This window comes from Callospermophilus lateralis, chromosome 2 (assembly GCF_048772815.1).
Source record: "Callospermophilus lateralis isolate mCalLat2 chromosome 2, mCalLat2.hap1, whole genome shotgun sequence".
Taxonomy (NCBI): domain Eukaryota; kingdom Metazoa; phylum Chordata; class Mammalia; order Rodentia; family Sciuridae; genus Callospermophilus; species Callospermophilus lateralis.
The window spans coordinates 48,650,697-48,669,874 of record NC_135306.1 but is presented as its reverse complement, the minus strand read 5'-3'; the positions used below and the strand labels follow the sequence as shown (position 1 = coordinate 48,669,874).

Genomic DNA, 19,178 nt, shown 5'->3' with positions numbered 1-19,178 from the left:
GATGGCTTGGTTTCACTGCCTCCGTGGGCTCTTTGTAACTAACATTAACTCACAAGAGGAAAAGTGATGGGTTGTATCTGAGCCACACTTATGCCAGGATGAGATTGGGCATTGTGATTTTCATCCTAGCCAATCAAATTTTAGATAGCAAACATATTAATCGGCTTTCTGAGGCTCAGGAAGCCTTTCTTTGCTCACTTTATACTTATGTGATAGGACAGACAGGATGTTCATGGCATGTTCATTCCTTCACAGAGGCAGACCGTTGAAAACCATACCAAGTCAATGAACTTCATTCAGTTTCTAAAGATTTCAGTTCATGGCTTTGAATGTAATTGCTTTTTGTATACCATTTAACATTCCTCTGCTTCCCTGATGGCCCTGGCCTCCTCCTATCAGATGTATCCTTACCCTTTGTGCTCATTCTCTTTTTCTGTGGACATTTCTTCACTCTGCTAGGCTTAAAATCCTCCTATCATGAATTATTCCTTCTGATAAAGGCATCTAATTTTTTATTCTTATGATTTTTTTCTACTCATTTATTCTTTATTTCTAATCTTTGTTTTCTCTATCACATTCAGATTTCATTGTTTATCTGCCTCTTTTACAGAATATTGAAGATGTATTTAAAGTATTTAATAAAGGTATTATCTCTTTCTGATGCTAACATTAGATATTTCTACATAATAGGATTATTTTTGTTGTCATTCTGTTACTGAGTAATTTGACTCAGTAATACTTTCTAAGCTTATATTTTTCCATTAGGCTCTAAAGTTCATAGTAAGAAGTCTCATCTGAGAAAAATATATAAGATATATATTTTATATATGTGTATATATGTATTTTATATATAAGATATATATATATATATCTTATATATGTGTATAGTGTATAGTGTATAGTGTGTATAGTTCTTATGAATGGATTTCCTTCTTAATATGAGTTGATTGGTCAGTGATCTGTGTGTATAAGTAGACTTGTACACAAATGTTATAAACATTAAAATGGGTGTATTCTTGGTCATTTTTGGATTTTGAGCATGAGATAGTTGTTGAGAAGAAATCTAGCCAAAGGAACAGAATTAGTGAGCTGAGTATAGAATAATATGAGAAAGTGGTCTGCTTTTTGATGAAATTATGGAGTTGGTTGCCAAGACTATGTATACTTTTTATAGTATTTTAGCTTAGTAATATTTTACCTAAACAACTCCTTAAAAATATCATGAGAAATAAGTACAGGTGTAAAATACTGTGTTCAAAAGTGATATAAAGAAGATAAAGGAAAGACAGGATGAATCTAATATGACTTTCCTATTCATATATATGAATACACCACAGTGAATCTCCACATCACATACATCCACAAGACTGGGATCTTAATTAGAATAAGACATACTTCATGTTTGTATAAATGTGTCAAATATACTCTACTGTCATGTGTAGCTAAAAAGAACAAATAAAATAAAAAAAGAACCTCCCGTAATAGCACCACCTAGAGAAAGCAACTATATACACAACATTATATACCCCCCTGTATGTGTGTAGGTATTATATTCATAAGGTTTATATTATCTTATATGATTTTTAAAAATTTAATGAATTTTCATATAAATGGACACTTACCACTTATCTCCTCCAAAAGGAGGCTTGGAAGAAGTATAGAAAGAATCCCATTGCATCAGTTTCTGAACAGTTGTCTATAGAGGATGTTTTTCATGGGTTTTATCTTTTATTTATTTATTGTTTTGGAACACAGAATTGAACCCAGGGGTGCTTTATCACTGAGCCACACCTTCAGACCTTTTTTTTTTTTTTTGTTCCTCCTGCCTCAGCCTCCTGAGTTGCTGAGATTAGAGGCATGAGCCACTGTTTTATCTTTGTTGCAAACATTAAAATGTGTGGAAGGAAAAAGTCAGTGATTATTCCATGACTCTATAGATATTAATTTTAAATGTTACTTTTTAAATTAATGATTTTATACACATACAATTTTTACACATTTCCCTGTTTATGTGTATTTGTATTTTTTAACTTGATATTATAAACATTTTTCCATTCCCCATATATCTATCTCCATTGTTAATATTTTTAGATGTTTGTAGAATATTTTATCAAGTTGGTGAGTTCTAATTAACTTAATCATTACTCTATTGGTTATTAAATTTTTTCATTATAGTGAATATCTTTGTGAATGTAGCTGTCTCTCATCTGCAATATCTTTCCTTAGGATAAATTCTCAGCAGTTTATTAGTGGACAAGAGTCTGATGATGTGGTGACCAGGTGAATGGCATGGCCTCTTTGCTCTTCAGAAGGATCATGCCAGTTTTCGATTCATCAGCCTTGTATGAATATGTAGAGCACTGTATCATAGAGGTTAAAAGCACAGGAGCTGGACTGCCTGAGTTCACATCCCACTTCCACTGTTTACTGTCTCTCCAACTCAGGCAAGCCTCCTGCGACCCTAAGCCTCAGTTGCTTTTGCAAAATGGAGAAAATAATTGTATCTTCTTTATAGAACCCTTTGTAAGGATTTTGAGTCACTTTATGTAATTCTACTTAGTAAACAAAGAATAAACCCCTCTAGTTATAATATCATATTACAAAGCAAAACAAATAGATAAGCCAAAGATGATAATAAAAATGAGTCAGAATGCTTTTATTTGCATTCATTGTCAGAAAGAATGAACATTTTTGCATATATTTACTGAATTATTCAAGAGATTTTTATAATTAAATTTTAGCATTACTTTTTTATTAATTTTTTTGTTTTAGTTATACATGACAGTAGAATGTACATCTTATATAGCATTTCTTTTTAATGTGTGTTTTAACTTTTTATTTTGAGATAATTTAGACTTACCAAAGAGTCACAAGAATTTACAGAAAAGTTGCAAACATTTCTCTCCCATATCCCTTCACCCAGGGACCCCCCCACCATTGACATATTTACTTGGAAAGGTCTAACCCAGAAGGTACTTGTGTGTTCACCATGTCTCTTAGTCTTCTTCAGTCTGAAACTGTTCCTGTATCCTATCATGTTTCAAGATTAAAAGCCAGTTATTTTATAGAATGCTCTTCAATTTGGATTTGCCCGATGTTTCTCCTATGGAGTCAGGTCACTCATTTTTAGTGGGAATATCACAGAAATGGAACTCTCTTTTTCTCATTGTAACCCATCAGCTGGCACAGGGTATCCCCCTCCTACTGACCACATGGATAAAGTGATGTCTCCTAGGTTTCTCCATATGAAGTTATTATTTTCTTTATCATTAATAAAAATTTTTTACTTTTAAATGTCCTATTTTCACCAACTAGTTTTGGTATCCTTTAATGTATCTTGCCTGAATTACTAGTATGATAATTGCCAAAAAATGATTTTTAAGTTCTATCATTCTAGGTACATTACTTTAGTAGGCATTTTGCTTTAAGGAGGCTTTCCTTCCTTCCCTTCTTCCCTCTCTCTCTTCCTTTTCATTAGTATGAACTCTTAGTTTTATATTTTATTTATTTGTTATTCAGTTGTCTTCATTATTTTGAACTTCAGATTGTCCCTGACTTGACCAGTAAGTTCTTCTTCAAGAGATTCTTGTGTCCTTTTGACCCAATCCTGTCATTCTCTGAGTTCTTTATTGCTGTATGACACAGGAAGTTGTTGTAGGCTTATCTAGTACTATCTTCAGCCCTGTAACAACTTAGCAGCCCAGATTCCTTGTAGCAGAGAATGATATTAGAAACTTAAGATCTGACTTCAGAGTGTCTCATTGCTACCAGGGGGAAAAAAAAAAATCACAGCTCCCTGGCCTGCTCAGTGGATAGAGCTAGAAAATATATGTTTGCTCTTTAATGTGTATATTTATTTCTATATGTATATTTATATCTATGTATCACCATGAACTCTCACTGATATCTGCAGTTCCAATTCAGCACCACCAGGGTTCATTCTACCTTTCTCTATTTTCATATTTTAATTCCTTCCTCTCTTAATAAAACATTTGGCTCCCCTTATTAGTAATATATTTACTCATTCACTCAATCTCATATGTACCCAATCTCCTGTCCCTCCTGGGCCATGGTCCTGCTACACTGCCTTCCTCACTCAGGTTCTCATATCCCCTGGGTGCCCTCTCCTCTGACCCTTGACTTGGTGGCCCTTCCTCGTGCTAAAGAAACTGGGATGTTTTCATTCCTGGGAACTCTGAATGTTGTTGAAGTATTTGCTCTTAAGAAAATATCCTACCAACTTTTAGTATCTAACTGATGTCTCAGAATCGTCAATTATTTCCACCAACCATCCTGATGGTAGGGTAGGTTCCGGTAGGGATCAAAGCATCTCGTAGTTCCCACAAATCTGCCATGCTATAATTATCTCTGCCTGTGTTTTCTACTTTGTCTAGAAAAGCTTCCTCATTGTTTCCATTTTGATTTGAACATTCTTTTTTGGTAAGAGAAGATAGGGCCTTCCCTGATGTTCTTAGTTAACCTTAGATTTCATATGTGATGCATTCCTATATATTTTTCATAGTATTTCACATATATGTCATTATTTACTTTATTCAATTTGTTGTTTAAAGTCTTCCTCATTAGACTATAATTTCGTCAATGGGCAGGAGGAACATCTGTGTTTTATCCTAAATACTTAGAACAGACTACCTGGCTTGTAAAAGTATTCAAATACTTGTTGATCTACACACATATATGCACATGTTTGTGTGCTTGTGTGTGTATTTAAAATAGTTCTCATCTAAGTTGTCTCTAGCAACTCTGAAAATAGAGAAAGTAAAGACATGTCCATACCACACAAGTGATGTGATGCTGGGGATGGAAAATATACACACCCCGGCTGTAGCCTACTTGTTGCCTGACTCTTCCTGAACTAGTAACATATGTGCATTGTAGAATTGCGATCTGATCCTTGGTGTAGCCAAAGTATGTGCAATAATGGGTCCTGTTGTAATGCATTATGTTCAGATATGCCATTTATAACTTTGAAGCTGTCAAATGAATGAGAGATTTAAAGCAACTTTGTATTTAGATTTCAAAACATCTGGATCTTTTTAACAAGTACCCGCAGGCATTCTCAGTTTCAAATCTATTGTTCATAAAGCATTACAGTATTTCTTCTTATCTAAGACACTTGTTTGAAGACAGAGCAGCAAAACAGGAACTGATCTTTCCTGTTGTTTAGATTTGGAGTCTTTTTGTCCCATGCCAGTGATCTCTTCTCCATGGACTTTGGGACTCCCTTTCTTTCTATAACCCCTCCCGCCCAAATTCATGGGACTGCCAGATATTTTCTCTATTCTAACAGTGACTGTATTTCCCTTCATTCCAGTTAATGTCAGAATTTGTTCCCTGCAAATATAGTGAAACTTCTTTTGTGATTCTAGTTATGTTCCTTGAAGGGAACTACAGTAACTGTTGTTTCTGCCCTTTTAAATGTAAAAGATTCATTGCATTAGGCACTGACATGATTTTCTTTTTCTTTCTTTTTTTTTACATAACTGATCATATTTATATATGAATATTTAGGTTGTGGGCAAGCAGGAAAAATAAACAGAAAAAAGTCCAGACTGGGGATTTTAAAGAATTCACAGCCAGAAAACCAGCACTGCAAAGCATTTTGAGCAAAATACTACAAGAAGAGGAATTGAAAAATAGTGCCCAAAACTAATAGCGGGAGGTATCTCAGTAAAGGGGGAGGAAAATAACCAAAAAGTAAAAACTAGCCAAACTAAAATAAATAAATAAATAAACATGACTGGAAGTACAAATCATATTTCAGTTGTAACCTTAAATGTTAATGGCCTAAACTCACCAATCAAGAGACATAGGTTAGTAACCTGGATCAAAAAAACAAATCCAACAATATGCTGCCTTCAGGAGACTCATATGATAGGAAAAGACATACACAGGCTGAAGGTAAAAGGTTGGGAAAAATCATACCACTCACATGGCCCTCGGAAGCAAGCAGGAGTGGCCATACTCATATTGAATAAAATCAACTTCAAACCTAAGTTAATCAAAAGGGATAAAGAAGGACACTATATACTGTTAAAAGGAACCATCCACCAACATGACATGATTTTCAAACCATTTTACAAGTTCTTGTTTCTGACACTTGCTTGTATATCAGGTCGATTCTAGCAAATATAGAAGCAATACGTAAAGTGTATAGTAAAGTGCAGTCATTGGAGAAAGTTCCGTGTCCTGTCAAAGGAAAGCTCATTGTCTGAGCAATAAAACAACTGAAAAATGGCCATATTTCACAAAAGGTCCTAGTGTTACAGGACTGATTAGATACCTTTTCCTGGCTCTCCACATCCTCTGGAAACTGCAGAGGATCTAGAATAAAATTTTATGTAATATTGAAAGCATTCAATCTAAAAAAGTTTCTAAATAGAAGTCTGTTTATAAAATATCAATTTCCAACACAGAATTGTATACATTTCCTTAATAGGAGACAAATGTTATTCCATGCACATATTTACTGTAACATCTGTGATTTTATCAGGCCATTTCCATGAATCATGTATCAAAGGACATTTAAAAAGCAAATTAATTTTTGTGTTTCTGTTGTGAGAAACCAAAGACTCCAATTTGTAGCCAACATTGAATAGGGACACTTGCCACAATTGTGTCATCAGTATAGAATTATGTGAATAGCCAACCAGTTAGCTCCTATCTCAGCCTGTTGTTTTTACCACAAAATTGACCACCCTGATTTTGTCTTTTTTTTCCCCCTTTTCTGTTTGTCTTCTCATTGCAGTATAAGCCCCATGAGAATAGAAACTGTTCTGTCTTGTTCAGGTCTGTCACTATTGTTAGGAACAGTATTTGACACCTAATAGCTACTCAATAAATGTTTGAATGAATAAATATAAATTTAATTACCTTCTTTGTCAGGAATTATTGAAATTGCATTGATTAACTCTGATAATATTTCCGGAGCTCCCAGTATTATATCTCAAAAAGAAATAAAGCATGAACGAATGAGAGCACATTATAGGAAAGTGGGAGGAATGTTGAGCTTCAGTATTTTTTTTTTAAGAGAGAGAGAGAGAGAGAGAGAGAGAGAGAGGGAATTTTAAAATATTTATTATTTAGTTTTCGGTGGACACAACATCTTTATTTTATTTGTATGTAGTGCTGAGGATTGAACCCAGCGCCCCACGCGTGCCAGGCGAGCGCGCTACCGCTTGAGCCACATCCCCAGACCAAGCTTCAGTATTTTGAAAAGCAAAAAGGTGTTGGGGGCAAACAGTGGAGGGCTCACTGCTAGTTTTAACTTACTATGTTGATAGGAAGAGAAGCCAACTAGTCAGGAGGTTGTGGAGTGTTTGGCTAGACTAAGAGATGTGCTGATTTTGAGACTGTTCTTTTCTCTAAAATATGGGGAAAAGACCTGAAGTAGAAGTAAGGATTTATTGTTGTCAACACATAAGTAATATTTGAAACTCAGCATGGACAAGCTCAGGCAGTGAGAATCTATAGAAGAATATAGAAGCTTAGGGAAGCAATTATTTCAAGAATGAGGGCATGATGCACTTTCAGATGGAAAAGAATGGAAAAAAAAAGACTTACAAATGCTGATGAATTTGGCATTTAGGTGGCCAATAGAAATCTTAGCAAGGGCAGTTTCAGTGGAGTGGTGGGGCTAATACCTAGGTAGCAATGGTGTTAGGGCACTTTTTATTGTAGACAGTTATGACTTAACTTAAATGGATGCAAAAGTAAAAATATTTACTACAAGGATTCCTAGGATTCCCAGAAATACAAGGGCAGAAATTCTCTTCCAAGTTCATTTGTTCATTCATTCTTTCTCTTTCTTTCCTTCCCTTCCCTTTTTCTTTCTTCTTTCTTCTTCTTTTATTTTTTTCTTTCAGGGCATGCATGGTATCAATTTCTCTTAGGTTTTCTACATTTTCCTCTAAAGACTGCTTCATGCCTTCTCTGCTTCTTATATACATAACACAAAACTTACCCTTTTAACCATTATAAAATATACATTCAGTAGTATTGAATGCCTTCACAGTATTGTACTATCATCTTCACCCTCTGCTTCTAGAATGTTTTCATCACCCCAAAAGGAAACTTTGAACTTATTGAACACTTGTTCCCCCTTTCCCACTTCCTTCAACCCCCAGCAATCAATAATCTGATTTTTGCCTTTATGGATTTGCCTTTTCTGAATATTGCATTTGAATGGAATCACATAATACGTGGCCTTTTGTGTCTGAATTCTTTCAAGTGGAGTGTCTTCAAAGTTCATCTGCGTTGTAGCAGCTATCTACCTCATTTCTTTTTATAGCTGAATAATAACCCATTGCATGGACATGCCACATTTTATCTATTAATCAGTCAATGGACATTTGGGTCATTTCTACCTTTTGGCTGTTCCAAGTATTGCTGCTATGAACAGTGTGTACAAGTTTTATTTGAACACCTGTTTTTAATTCTTTGGGGTATATATATCTAGGAGGGGAAGAACTGGATCATATGGGATTTCTGTTTAACTTTTTGAGAAACTGCCAAACTTTTTTCACAGTGGCTGCACTGTTCACATTCCATCAACAATATGTGACAGTTGCATTTTCTTCACATGATTGCCAACTATTTTCCATTTTGTTATTATGATTGCCATCTGATTGGATGTGCAGTGGTATCTTTTGAGGCTTTGATTTGCTCTTCCCTAATAACTAATGATGTTGAGCATCTTCTTATATCCTTGTTAACCATTTGTGTATTTTCTTTGGAAAATTCTCTTTTAAGCCTTTGCTTGTTTTTAAAAAGTTAGGTTGGTTATCTTCTTATAGTTGAGTTGTAAGAGTTCTTGGTGTATTATGGATATGAGACCCATATCTGTGATTTGAAAATTCTTTCATCCTATAGCTTGTCTTTTCACTTTCTTATTTCTCTGCACAAAATTTTTTAACTTTGAAAGTCTAATTTTTTTCTTCTGTTGCTCGTGTATTTGATGAATACTAAGAATACATTACCAAATCCAAGGCCAACAATTACTCCTATTTTTTTTTTCCTTTAAGAGTTTAATTGGTTTAGACCTTATATGTAGGTTGTTAGTCCATTCTGAGTTAATTCTCATACATAGCATAAGGTAAGGTGGCCAACTTCTTTTTTTGCATATGGATTCCTAGTTGTCTCAGCACCATTTGCTTTTTGTTTGTTTGCTTATTTTGTTTTTTGCAGTACTGGGGATGAACTTAGGGCCTTGCATATGCTAGGCAAGTGCTCCTGCCATTGAGTGGCATCATCCCCAGCCCTCAGCATCTTTTTTTTTTTTTTTTTTTTTTTTAAGCGTCATTTGTTGAAGAGTCAATTCTGTCCTCTATTGAATGGTCTTGGCACCATTGTTCAAAATCAATTGGCTGTAATGTGTGGGTTTGTTTCTAGATTCTCAATTCTATTTCACTGGTGTATATATGCCTACATCATACTGTTTTGATTACTGTGGCTCTACAGTTAAGTTTGAAATTGGTGTGTGTGAATTCTCCACATTTCTCTTTTTCAAGATTGTTTGGCTATTTGGGACCTCTGCAATTCCTTAATAATTTGAAGATTAGTTTTTCATTTATGCCGAAAAGGTTCTTGGGATTTTGATAAGGATTGCATTGATTCTGATAGGGATTACATTGAATTTGTAGATCACTTTGAGTTATATTGTCATCATAACAATGTTAAGTATTATACTCCAAGACCATGAAATGTTTTCCCATTTGTTTAGGTCATCTTTTATCTCCTTCAGCAATATTTTGTACTTCCCAGTGTATAAATCTTTTATGTTGGGTAAATATATTCAGAAATATTTTGTTCTTTTGAGTGCTATTTTCAAGTAGAATTGTTTATTAATTTCTTTTTTCCAATTATTCACTGTTGCAATATAGAAACAATTTTTGGGTTTTGATCTTATTCCCTGCAACTTTTAAAAATTCTTTTATTTAAAAAGATTCTCTGGGATTTTCTATGTATAGGATCATGTCATCTGCAAACGCAGTTTTACTTCTTTCTTTCCAATTTGAATGCCTTTTATTTCTTTTTCTTTCCTAACTGTTATAGCCAGAACATTCAAGATGAAGTGGTGACAGTGAACATTGTGTCTTGCTTCTGGTGATAGAGGAGGCACTTTCAATCTCTCACCATTACATATGAGGTTAGCCATGGGTTGTTTTTCATAAATGCCCTTTATCTTGTTGAGATAATTCCATTCTGCTTTTGGTTTTCTGAGTATTTTTATCAGGCAATGGTGTTGGATTTTGTTTTTAAAAAATTGATAATCAATTCACATTGTCATGTGGTTTTAAAATTTTCTTTTTTTTTTTTTTAATTTTCATTTTTTGTGGTGCTGGGGATTGAACCCAGGGCCTTGTGCATGCAATGCAAGCACTCTACCAACTGAACTATATCCACAGCCCCTAAAATTTTCTTTATTAATGTTGTGTATTACACTGGCTAATTTTCTTATGTGAAACCACTCTTAAATTCCTGGAATAAATCCTGTTTGTCATGGCATATAATCCCTTTAATATGCTATTGGATTAGGTTTGCTAGTGTTTCTTTCAGAATTTTTTGATGTATGTTTGTAAGGAATATTGCCTTCAGTTTTTTCTTTTTCTCTTAATTATTGTCTAGCGTTGGTGTCATCTTAATGCTGGTCTTACAAGATAAGTTAAACAGTGTTCCATTTTCTTCTTCTTCTTCTTCTTCTTCTTCTTCTTCTTCTTGCAATTGAAAAAGATGGGTGTTAATTCTTTGATGTTTGATAGAATTCACTAATGAAGCTTTCTGTTCCTGGACCTTTCTTTGTTGGAAGATTTTTTTAAATTACTGATTTGATACCCATACTTGTTGTGGGTTTGTTCATAATTTCTATTTATTCCTGAGTCACTTCATAGTTATGTTTTTCTAGGAATTTTTGCACTTAATCTAGATTATCTAATTTGTTAGCATATAATTTTTCTTTATTTTTATTGGTGCATTATAATTTGTACATAATGGTGGGATTCATTACTACATATTCGTGCATGCACACAATTTAACAATATTATTTGGCCAATATCATTCCTCAGTATTTCTCCTTTCCTCCTCTCCTCCTTCCCCCTCGTCACTTTCCTCTACTCTTCTATTCTTCCCTTCAGTTTTCATGAAACCTCCCCACCACACACACCTTTCTTTTCCTTTTTCTTCTCTAGCTTCCATATATGAGAGAAAACATATCACCCTTGACATTCTGAGTTTGGTTTATTTTGCTTAACATGATGTTCTCAAGTTCTATTCATTTTTCCTGAAAATGACATAATTTTATTCTTCTTAATGGCTAAATAAACATTGTATATGTGTGCCACATTTTCTTTATGTATTCTTTGATTGACAGACACCTCGGCTGGTTCCATAGTTTGATTGTTGTGAATTGTGCTGCTATAAACATGGCTATGCATGCATCACTATAATATGCTGACTTAAATTCTTTAGGATAAATGACAAGGAGTAATATAGCCAAGTCATATTGTGCTTCCATTGCTTGTCTTTTGAGGATCCACCATACTGATTTCCAAAGGGTTATGCTAATTTACAATCCCACCAACAGTTTGAAAGTGTTTCTTTTTCTCCACATCCTTCACAGCATTTTTTATTGTTTGTATTCTTGATGGCTGCCATTCTAACTGAAGTGAGATAAAATCTCAATGTCATTTTGATTTGCATTTCCCTAATTGCCAACGATGTTGAACATTTTTTCATGTATCCATTGGTATTTCTATTTCTTGAGAAGTGTCTGTTTAGTTTGTTTGCCCATTTATCATTTTTTATATTAAGTTTTTTGAGTTCTTTATATATTCTGTATAGTAATCCTCTATCAAAAAGCAGCTAACAAAGATTTCTCTCTCATTATGTAGGTTTTTTTCTTCATATTCTTAATGAAGTTTCCTTTGCTGTGCAGAATCTTTTTAATTTATGCCTTCCCATTTATTAATTGTTGGCATTATTGGTCCTATTGAGAAAGTCGTTGCCTGTATCTATATGTTGGAGTCTTGACTCTGTTTCTCCCTGCCCCAGGAGTTTCATAGGTTCTGTTATATCCTAGGTCTTTGATCCATTTTCAGTTTACTTTTGTGCAGGGTAAGAATTTAGAATCTAGTCTCATTTTTCCACATAGAGATAACTAGTTTTCTTATTATCATTTGTTAAGGATGCTGTCTTTTCTCCAGTGTATGTGTTTGGTACCTGTGTCAAGGATCAGATGGCTGTATCTGTATGGGTTTGTCTCTGCATCTTTTGTTCTGTACCATTCATTGGTCTGTGTCTGTTTTTATGACAGTAACATGAAGTTTTTGTTTCTATAGCTCTGTCATGTAATTTGAAGTCAGGTAGTTTGAAGCCTCCAGTATTGCTTTTTTGACATAGAACTGCTTTGACTATTCTCAGTCTTTTATTCTTCCAAATGAATTTTAAGAATATTTTTTCCCTAGTTTATGAAGAATGTCACTGGCATTTTGATGGGGATCACATTGAATCTATACATAGCTTTAGGTAGTATGGCCATTTTAACAATATTGATTCTGCAGATCCATGAATATGGAAGGTATTTCTGTCATCTTGTGTTTTCTTCAGTTTCTTTCTTCAGTGTTCTATAATTTTCATTGTAGAGGTCTTTCACCTCCTTGGGTGGATTTATTCCTAGGTATTTTATTATTTGTGGGGGTGCTCTTATGAATGGGATTGTTTTCCTGATTTCTTTCTCAGCAGCTTCATTATCAGTATATAGGAAAGCTTTTTATTTTGTAACCTGTTGATTTGCTGAATTTGTTTATTAGCTATAGCAGTCTTCTGGTGGAGTATTTTGGATCTTCTAAGTGTAGGATCTCATAATGTGCGAACATTGATAATTTGACTACTTTCCTTATTTTTATTATATTTCCTTCTCTTGTCTACTGTCTCTGTTTTCTATAATCTTTCTCTTTTTTCTATAATTTCTAGTACACTATTGAATAGGAGTGGTAAGAGAAGACATCCTCATCTTGTTTTGAATTTTAAAGGAAATGCTTTCAGTTTTTACCCATTCACTATGATGTTGGCTTTGGGTTTATCATCTGTAGCCTTTTTAAAAAAAATACATATTTTTTTTAGTTGTAGTTGGACACAATACCTTTATTTTATTTATTTATTTTTATGTTGTGTTGAGGTTCGAACCCACGGTCTCACACGTGCAAGGCGAGCGCTCTGCTGCTGAGCCACAACCCCAGCCCATCTCTAGCCTTTTTGATGAGGTAAATTCCTTCCATTCCTAGTTTCTTTAGTGTTTTTATCATGAATGGGTGCTGAATTTTGTTGAAGGCTTTCTCTGCATCTATTGAGATGACTGTGATTTTTGTTCCTAATTCTATTTATGTGGTGAATTATATTTATTGATTTGCCTATTTTAAACTATCCTTGCCACCCGGGAAAAAACCCACTTGGTCATAATGTGCAATCTTCTTCATATGTTGTTGAATATGATTTGCAAATATTTTATTAAGGATTTTTGCATCTAAGTTCGTTGGGGATTTTGGTTTATAGTTTTCTTTCCTTGATGTGTTCTTATCTGGTTTTGATATGAGTGTGATACAGGCTTCATAGAATGAATTTGAAAGTGTTCCATATTATGGACATGTTCCTTTATTTTCTTTAGCACTGTCTCAATGCTCCAGGCTGACCACTCTGTCTACCAGCTCTGAGATTCTGTGCTCAGCATTGTCTACTCTGTTAGAGAGACTTTCAGCCAAACATTATATTTGATTTATTGTTTTATTGCCAAGATTTCTGTTTTGGTCTTCAATATCTGCATCTCCTATTGAATTTCTCATTCATATCCTATACTGACTTCTTTAATTCATTCAGTTGTTTTTCTATATTCTCTTGGAATTTGTTAACCATTTTTCTAATCATTTTTAAAAAATTGTTTATCTGGCATTTTCTCCACTTCAGTATATTTGAAGTGAGTTACTGATGAATTTTGAACTTTAGGAGGTGTCACGCTAGCTTAGTTTTTCATATTTCTTGTATTCCTGTGTTGGGTTTTATGTATTCCTTGAGATGTATATGTTGGAGCCTTGAGAGAATTTTTCTTCCTCTCTTATGTGTGAGCCTTTGTGGGGCACAGTCTTCTCTTACCAAAGTGTTCTGGGATATCAGGTTATTGTGAACTTTTCAGTATATTTCTAATGGATTTTGTAGTATAATTTCTCTGCTAGTTCTTTGGTGAGGATTTGTGTATTTCAATACAGTGTATATACAGTGTATATTAAGCTTGAGGATTTCACTTTTCCTATAGGTCTCAAAAGAGTGTGATCCTCCTTGTAGATATGGTGGTTGTGTTGTATACAGCAGGATGTGTGGGGGTATACCTCTGTGATTGTTCTTCTTCACTTAACAACTCTGTATATTCTAAAGGGGCATAGGAATGATCTAGATTGAGAATCCTTTCATAGGTATAGTGTCCACAGCCTCTTGTGTTAATTCTGCTTTTGATTTAGAGTGGATGTCCATGAGTAGCACCTGCAGGCCCCTGTATCCATTCTTACTTGGGACTGATCATTAGTTTTGCATTTTTGTCTTTTCTGTTCTTTGTGTTAAGTTATTACTGAAATTTGGTTTTTTTATATATGTCATTCCTCTTTATTTTTTTCTTTTTTTATTGGTTGTTCAAAACATTACAAAGCTCTTGACATATCATATTTCATACATTAGATTCAAGTGGGTTATGAATTCCCTATTACTGAAATTTGAGATGGTTAATTTGTGTATGGAACAAGGTGCATTGTCTCTTGACTGTGTTTTGTTCAGCAGCAGGTCTGTACCTTGTGAATTTGTAGTGTCCTTGTAGGTTCCCAGTACCTCACAGAAAAGGAGGAAACAAACAATAGCAATAATATTAGTAAACATTATATAGCATTAAAATAAATACCTGGTGCCTACTGTACCATCTACAACACTAATTACTACAAACACAGGAGTGGTGGGATTAGTTATTGCTGAAAGCAAAATCAGCAAATAGCCATGAACTAAATCTGGCAATAAAATAGACAAAAGGTGTCAACTATGCCATTCACTATATGACTACGAATGGTGAGGACAGGAGTTATAAAAACCAAATAGTTTTAAAGATGCTAAACATACAGTTCATTAAGGGAAAAGAAAATGTGATAGAAAGGTAAAAATTTAGAATGTTCAAAATGTGAAAAAAAAGGAAGTAGATGAAATTTTTTTCTTGGGTGCTATATACCAAGAAGGAATGAATAAGGACTGGGGGGTTGTGAAACCTTTCTTCTTTTTGTGTTGCTAACCAGGCTGCTAACTGTACTGGCCTAATACTGGAGCTGAGTGAGACAGCTTTCACCTTTCCCTTCTCACTGTCCTATAAGGTAGGATAGAATGGAAAGTATTGTTGATCAGAGTTTTGTCCAGAGAGCCCAGAATGATGCAGTCCTGGGGTGGGTCTGCTGCCGAGTTCTAAGTGGGGAGTTCTCATGGCTGGGGCTTATCTCTAATCGGGCCTTATGGATTTTGTTAGGTGCTCTGGAAAGACTAGATCAGTGCAACTTAAGGCCCAGGAAAACGCTGATCTATGCCTTGAGTTTGGAACTCAGGAGCATCCATCCCAAGAATTATACTCAAAGAGCAGGGGAGCCAGCCCTCGGCAGGTCTCGCACATTCCACTGCCCATGAATATGGAATACCCAGACTTATTCCCTGAATACATCCATACCTGTCTGCTCAGTTTTCTGACACTCTTCAGCTGGTCATTTGAGCCACAAGACTCCAAAGGAAAGGGAGTTATATCCCTTCTTTGTATGTCTCTGACTTGAATCCATGGAGGAGAATCTTCTCTGTGCACATTCCACTCGGGCCCTACTAAGTACAACCTAGGCCACACAGTAGGCAGTTGCCAGGGCGGTGTGGTAGTTTTTGTTATGATCTCCCAGACTCCCACAGCAGCCAGTTGAAGCATGGCCTCTCATGATAGCTCCTGCCTCAGCTCTCCAGTTGCTAATTGAAAAACAGAGCCCTTTTCAAATGCCAGTTTGCTGTGCAGCCTCTGGATGAGCAAAGTTCAGGCTGCTTTTCTGTTTTACCAGGCAAGGGTTGTGTGTGTGTGTGTGTGTGTGTGTGTGTGTGTGTATACCAAATTTGTCTGTTGTGTTTCTGTGTATCATCCCTCCCCTCTGTGGTAAACCAGTGCCATTGTTGCTGTTGCTGCAGCAACTAACTTAGCTCCAATGTATTTTTTCTTGTTCTTTGTTCAAGGCACCTGAGTTTCTTGAGTCTCTAAAAAAACTCCAACTGTCTGATATTGAGTTTCAGTCTCTTGGTTTTATCCACCTTGCTGAGAAGCTGCTTGAATTCCTGCTGCTTGAATCCCAGGCCATGAGCAGCTGTAAATGCAGCCTTCCTCTAATTTACCATTTTGAATCCAGCTTAGGCATATGGTTTTTCATGGCATTTTTTTTTGACAATAAGACACTTTAATTTTAGCATCTTTTGAAATCTGAATAATCTGAGAATTTATAAAATCATCATTCTTTTCATGGCTGAGTTATGTATATATATCACATTTTCCTTATTCATTCATCTTTTAAAGGGCACCTAGGTTGGTTCCATAGTTTAGTTATTGTGAATTGAGCTGCAATAAACAATGATGTGGCTGCGTCACTACAGTTTGCTGATTTTTAAGTCCTTTGGGTATATGCTGAGAAATGGGATAACTGGGTACATGGTGTTCCATTCCAAGTTTTCTGAGAAATCTCTACACTGCTTTCCAGAGTGGTTGCACTAATTTATAGTCCTACCAGCAATGTCTAAGTGTGCCTTTTCCCCTAACATTTACTTTTACTTGTATTCTTTTTTTTTTATGGCATTCTTTTATCATGCTTTTTGTTTTTATAAGATCAATAGAAATAGCTCCAGTTTCATTTCTGTTTTTATATTATTATCATTTTTTTGAGAGAGAGAATTTTTAATATTTATTTTTCAGTTTTTGGTGGACACAACATCTTTATTTTATTTTATGTGATGCTGAGGATCGAACCCAGTGCTCCGCGCATGCCAGGCAAGTGCTCTACCACTTGAGCCACATCCCCAGCTCCAATTTTTATTCTTTCTCAATCTATCATAAGCTTTATCAGTTTAAAAAAATGTTTAGTTGTAGTTGAACACAGTACTTTCATTTATTTATTTTTATGTGGTGCTGAAGATCGAAACCGGTGCCCCATACATGCTAGGCAAGTGTTCCACCACTGAGCCCCAGCCCAGCCCCAGGATTGTCAGTCTTGTTGCTCTTTCCTAAGATCCAATTTTTTGTTTCGTTAGTTCTAATTGTTTTTCTGTTCTATATTACATTATCTTCACTCTAAATTTCACTATTTCCTCTCTCTGCTAACTTTCAGTCTATTTGCTCTTCTTTTCCTAGTTCCTTGAGGTATAAATTAGGATATTGATTTCTTTCTGCTTTTATAATTTAGGCATTTATCACTAGAAATTCCTCTCAGCACTGCTTTTGCAGCATCTCATAAGTTTTTCTATTTTGTGTTTTCATTTTCATTTGTCTCACAGTATTTTCTAACTTTTGCGTGATTTCTTCTTACATTTATTGCTCAAGAGTATATTTTTTATTTCCCATATATTTGTGAAATTTCCAGTTTTCCTGGAAATGTTACTGATTGCTAGTTTTATTCTATTGAGGTTAGTGAAAATTCTTGGTATGATCTCAGTCTTTTTTAAAATTTATTGAAACTTGTGGTTTGACATGTGGTCAGTCTGGGAGAAGATTCCATCTGTGCTTCAGACAGATGTATTCTGATGGTGTTTAGTGTTGCATAACTACTAGATCTCTTTAGTTTATAGTGCTGGTTAGGTCCTCTATATCCATTTCTTTTATTTAAATATTCTATCTATTATTGAAAGTAGCACTTTGAAGTTTCCAACTCTTTATTGTAAAACACAGTTTCCCTTTTATTTGATCAGTGTTTATGTATTTTGGGACTTTGTTGTTTGATTCATATGTGCTCTTAGTCATTAAGTATAGAATTTTGTTACATTATGTTCACATTATTGTATAACTATCACCTCTGTCTGTCTTCTAAGCTTTGATAACTGATCATTTTGAGTGTTGTTACCTGTTACCTCAGAGTATCAAGTTTTTCCCTCTCCTTGGTGTTTACTTTTGTTTCTTGCTGTTGGGCTACAATTCTTTCTGTTCAGTGACTTTTAAAAGTTATATTTTTAAAGACTATATTCTTTGTCATATGTGGTCTTTGAAACCTTTCTTCCTTTAGCTTGTGAATAACTAGTGTTTGATAGAGATTGCCTTGAATGCCTGAAGGAAAACAGAAAACAAGGGGCGGGAAACAAAAAAAAAATAAAAAGAACTTATTTCCAATATGCAACTGCTTTTAAAAGTTGTGATAAAAGAACCATAAATTTTACCCTTTTAATCATTTTAAAAACTAAAATTATACCCAGTGAACAATATCTCCCTATCCCTCTCCTCAACCACAGTTTTACTTTATTTATCTATGAATGTGACTTTTTTTTAGATGCCTAGAATCACACAGTAATTGTCTATTTGTGACTGGCTGATTTCATTTAGCATAACATACTTAAGTTCACTCATATTGTAGTATATGATAGGGTTTCCTTTCCAATTCTGAACAATATTCCATGGTGTGTGTGTGTGTGTGTGTGTGTGTGTGTGTGTGTGTACATACATACATAGTAGTTTCCATTTGCCTGTGGGTTTGTTTTCTGCATTTTTGAGTTACCCACAGTCAACTACAGTCCAAAAGCAAAAAACAGAAAATCCCAGCAATAAACAACTCATAAATTTTAAATAGTGCATCATTCTGAGTAGCATGATGTAATTTCATGTTGTCCCACCCTGTCCCACCTAGTACGTGAATCATAATGTCGTCTAGCTTATCCGTGCTATATATGCTACCCATCTTTCAGTTGCTTTATAGTTGGATAAATGATCAGTTCCACTAAAATGGTATTGCAGTGCTTGTGTTCAGACAACTCTGTTTTACTTAATAATAACCCTGGCTTAGTCCATTTGCTATTGCTATAAGAAAATACCCGAGTCAGTAAGTTATTAAAAATAGAAGTTTAATTCCCAATTCTGCAGGCTGGGAATT

General features: G+C 34.8%; 1 protein-coding gene across 3 annotated transcripts in view; it reads left to right on the top strand.

Moving 5' to 3' along the window:
• Focad (focadhesin) overlaps nt 1–19,178 on the top strand; it is a 282,028-nt gene that overhangs the window by 243,692 nt on the left and 19,158 nt on the right. The window lies entirely within an intron of this gene.